Source organism: Mesoplodon mirus (genome assembly GCF_964341445.2).
Source record: "Mesoplodon mirus genome assembly, chromosome: 5".
Taxonomy (NCBI): domain Eukaryota; kingdom Metazoa; phylum Chordata; class Mammalia; order Artiodactyla; family Ziphiidae; genus Mesoplodon; species Mesoplodon mirus.
Window position 1 is genome coordinate 23,730,553 of NC_138980.1, and position 5,265 is coordinate 23,735,817.

Sequence of the window (5,265 nt, forward strand, 5' to 3'; positions counted from 1 at the left end):
CTTATCCTTTCTTTTTATACCTGTTCTACAAATCCTTTGCAGTAATCAACCGGTTACATTCATTAGTCTCTAAACACATTTAAGGCATTCTTCTGTCAGTGCTTTTACTTGTCCTATATTTCTGGCCTGGAATTTAATCTGTCCTTATGATTCAACTCCTCTGATTATTATCAGTGCTTCAAGGTAAAAACCATGTAGTACTTCCCACTTCTGAACTCCTACAACCTTAGTCTTATCACATACTTGGAGCTTTATCAGATTCTCTCTTACATTGTTATTTATGCTTTTATTAGTATATCTTTTCTCCCCAGCTATATCAGTTAATCAAGACATGTTTCTTTTTTTTCTTTTTTTTTATTAGTTTCTACTTTATAACAAAGTGAATCAGTCATACATATACATCTGTTCCCATATCCCTTCCCTCTTGCATCTCCCTCCCTCCTACCCTCCCTATCCCACCCCTCCATGCGGTCACAAAGCACCAAGCTGATCTCCCTGTGCTATGCGGCTGCTTCCCACTATCTATCTACCTTACGTTTGGTACTGTATATATGTCCATGCCTCTTTTTCGCTTTGTCACAGCTTGCCCTTCCCCCTCCCAAGACATGTTTCTTGATATCACAATCTATGTATTTAAATTTGTATTATAACCACAACTGTAGCAATGTCATACACTGACTGATGTATCTACTGATGAAAGAAAGAAAGAAAGAAAGAAAGAAAGAAAGAAAGAAAGAAAGAAAGAAAGAAAGAAAGATTTTAAAAGAACGATTGAAACAGAAATTGAAAGCTGTTGGACTGAGAGGAATATGGAGATATTTAAATGTTGAGTTTTCATTTCATTTTACAAGATTTTTATAATTCCTTATAAGAATTAGAATATAATTTAAATTCCTGATGAATAAAGGTTTTTTTCCCTTTATTTCTCAAGCCTCATCTAGTTTCAGGTAAATGTTGGCTGTTGGTTAATATTTCAATGTCTGACCAACTCATGAATAAACTTAAATATTAATTTATTTTAAATGTTCCAATGCCAATTATAAACCTAGAAAAATTTTAATTTTAACTTGAAATTATAATTTAAAACACAAGATACATCAATGATACATTTAAACTGGAATTAGGTTCTAAACTATGACTCTATTAGGTCAAAATTTCTTTAAAATTATAAACATTTAAAATATCATATTAACTTCATTATTTCCATTTTTGTTTGATATACTTCATTACTTCACTGGGTTAGAATACACTTATTGACTAATTTTTAAAAAAAAAAAAACATTTCAAATAATTTGGATTTTTTTCCCTAATTCAATTTCTGGAAATTATTCTCTGTTCGTGACTATCACCTGTCCCTGTATTATATTTGCAGTAACTGTAGAGGTTTTAGGCAAAATATAGTTTTTCAGAGGTACAGCCATTCTGTTATTCAACAAAGATAAAAGCGCCTGGTTTGTCTCATCCTTCCAGGTTTGGACCAGAACAAAACTGTCAAGTAAATGGTGTTTGACATTGCCAATCTTTGCACTTCTCTCTTTGCTATGAATCCACTCCTCAGATCTCCAGTGTTGTGTCCCGATGGCCTTAACTCCGCAATACAGCACCTTCCCTCAACCATCTCTCCTTAAGAAGTACTCTGGAGTTATTCTTCTTGGTCAGGCAACATATTTATTTCTTTCACAAGAAATTTCCAAAGATGTAATACCTTATCCTAGTAAGGGTTTTCAGACTCTACACACCTCTACAAAGAGGAAGAAATGTATTTTACTTGGTGACCTAATAAGTATATGTGTATATCTGAAATGAATGTTTTATGCAACAATTCTTACCCCTAAAACTGAAACAAAAATCACAGCTAATATTGAATATGATTTTATTAACAATGAAGGACAACATTATATTCTATTTCATTTTCTTAAACCACCAGTCAGAATCTACTAAACTTATCCTAAGACCTACTAAAAGGTCACAAATAGGAGTGACTTTATTGGAGGTTGTTTCTGGTACAAAAGTGGCTTTTATGTATTCTTCAAAGGATTTAAAGTAGGGGCCTGTGGCTCCATAACATTCACCCACATTTCCTAGCATTTCTACTTTGTTGCAAGAGAAGGTCTTCTGAGTATAACAGAGTTTGGACAAAAGCGAAGGGGTCAGATGAGGGAAACATACAACCTTAAGGAGTCCTTTCATTCTTTTTCTATCATTTATACTCCACAGGATTCTTGGGGAATGCTTCACTGAGAAAGTCATCTGTATATCCAAATTTGGAAAAGTGATGAATATGCAGTTTTGCCTCCAGATACAGCTCTAGTCTCCCCCTTCTTCCAGTCAGATGAATATATGCTTACTGAGTGTCTCCCACCGGGTTTTCAAGTTAAGTAGGAATCATGACATTAAAGTTATTTTTTTCCATGCTCAAGAGGGTTGTATAACATCTAATGTGATCAGACTCCTTACTGAGTAATGAATATGGAAATTAGATAATCGAACTACGGTAAAAGGTTAAAATGAACTCCAAGAATTTAAATAAATGAGGCTGAAGGATGTGGATACATTTGTGTGCCTGTGAGTGAGAGTATGTGGTAATACTTGTTGCAGGTGACACATTTTCTTTTTTTTGATCGAATAATTCTTAGAACAATTGTTTTGGCTGCTTGTAATTGAATACCTCTATGAATAGCTTCTCACATAATCACCTGATAAGTACTCTGGATTTGATGAAAAACATTTCTGCATTTCACTTAAAAATCTTAAGTAGTTATATTCCTAATTTGGGGGAGAGGTTTGAGGGAATGTTTATTAAAACCAGGGAATAAAACAGGGGGCCCACTGAGGTACCACATGCTCTATGATTAGGTTCTTTCTGTCTCAAATTCACTGAACCAAAAAACCAGGTTTAGCCAAGTAGAAAGTGAACAACATTTATTACCCCGCTGTGGGAACTTATCTCATCCTCTCCTTCTATTCTTTAATTTTCAAGGCTTCTTGATTCCTTCTTATTTTGATTTTGTGCATATGGTCACCTCGGGTTATGGTTACATAAGTGAGAGACAGCTAGGTCAATATATAATATACTTGTCTCTTTTCATTACACAGTAACTTTCTTAAGGAGAAGAATTAAATCTTCTACTTCCTTCACAGTGATCTACAGTCCCTAGGGTTCTGTTCATAAATATGCTCAATAAATGCTGTTTATGTGTTGATCTTCTACTCATAAATGGAATATTTTACAGATTCTCCTAAGAATAAGGGATCGAGGAGGTCAAAACTGAATTAACCTTTCTATAAAACCATCCTAATAAACCTAACCTTGAACTCCAATTCAAATCAGATAATCAGGAGTGGAAGTCTCCTTGAAGTCATTATGCAAGACAACTAATCAAAGCTACTGTACTTAGATATCAAATATTTAATTCAGTATTTGTATCTAGTTGATAAGTTCAGAAAACTTATATAATATTGATACATCACATTTAGGGACAGATTCAGAATTATTTCCAAGTTGGCAGAAGGTATGGCATAGAAATTTCCATGCTCTGTATGTGCATGTGTAAAGATTCTCTCTCTCTCTCTCTCTCTCACACACACACACACACACACACACACACACACACACACGAGATGAGAGAGAGAGAGTGAGAGAGGAAGGGAGAGAGACCAGATTAATAGAATAGTTTTTAAAAAACTAAGCTATGCTTAGGGACGCATTTTAACAGACTACTAGATCATAGGACCTAAGCTCAATTTCTTATCTCTAATGGAATAAAAATAAAATTTTCTCTCTCTCTGTCTCTAATATATTCTTCTCATGAGGAATATAAACATTGTTAAATAAAAACTGAGACTTATTCTTTGGCATCCTCTTAATAACTAGGCTAAGTTATCTTCTTCTTTTTTTTTTTTTTTCTTTTATTTTTCTTCTTTTCATAACTGGGTAACTATAAGACAGACAGCCTTGCTAAGTTTAAAAGAAATAAAGAAAAGAAAAAAAGGAAGCATGCTATATTTTTTTGATCTGAAAATACAGTAGACCCTCCCAGTATCTTCCCTGGTGGGCAGTCATGCTTTACGGGCCTGGGCTAGAGGAATAGGAAGAGAACTCTGTCAGTGCTTCCTGAGGACAAAGGAGAAAGTCTCTAAGAAAAAGGCTTGGCTGCTCTCTTTATGTGAGTTCACTAGGGAAAGGGTGTCTCATTCTTTCAGTAAAAAATGAGAGAAATAGTTATTCAGTTTACTCGACAAAACAATACAAATTTAAATAAAAATAATTGAATTAGAATACAAGCATGAAAATGGTGCTGATTTTCTTTATATTAATTCTGACTACCCATGGATTCGAGCCTGGAAATTGATCCTTTTACCCATGTTTTTCTCTGTAGTTATGGTACATTACTAAGCTCTGCTTATTTTACCTTCAAAATGAATGTCTAATCTATAGCTTTTCTTTCCATTTCTACTGCCACTATCCCTCCTAAGCTAAGCCATCACTATTCCTCATTTGAAATATAGCTGAATTGTATATCTTTCTACTTCCATTCTTGCTCTCTTTTAATCTATTATTAACATTAACAACCAGAGTGACCTTTGAAGAACCTCCACCAAATTGTGTCACATTCTTATTTACTCTTGCATTTGGAAGCAAGCAAATTAAAGGTCACACAAGTCTTAATAAGACCTTTCATGATCTAGCTCCTATTCTCAAATTCATCTCATTCCACCTGTTTTCTTCCAGCCACACCCATTATTTTCAATTCCCTGAATTCACCATGTCCTTAGTCCTTGCATGGGCTGGACTAACAGCATGCATTTCTTTCCTCTCCTCACAACTTTTCACTTGACTGAATCTTTATTTTTCAGATTTCAGCCTAATTTTTCCCTTCACAGAGAAATCTTCTACATTACCCAGTCTAAACTAGGTCTTCCTTATTATTCTCTCCCACTGGGTTTTAGTCTTTTCTTCCTTCCACTTACAGAATTTGCAATTACACATGTTTAATTGTTTGCTTGCCTGCTTTATCAAACTGAATTCCAAGAGCGCCCAGATCTTGTCCCAGCATTATATCCAACAACCAGCTCAGGGTCTGAAGCCCAGTAGATACTTATACAATATCTGTTGAGTGAATTAACTAATTAGTTGCTATATTAATAAGCAACTTAATTAATTCATTGAGTCATAAATTATAGCATGTGGTCCGGATATAAATTTTTAAATCTCTTCAATTAAGAAATGTGAATAGGACCTTAACCACTTTTATGAGATTGTTT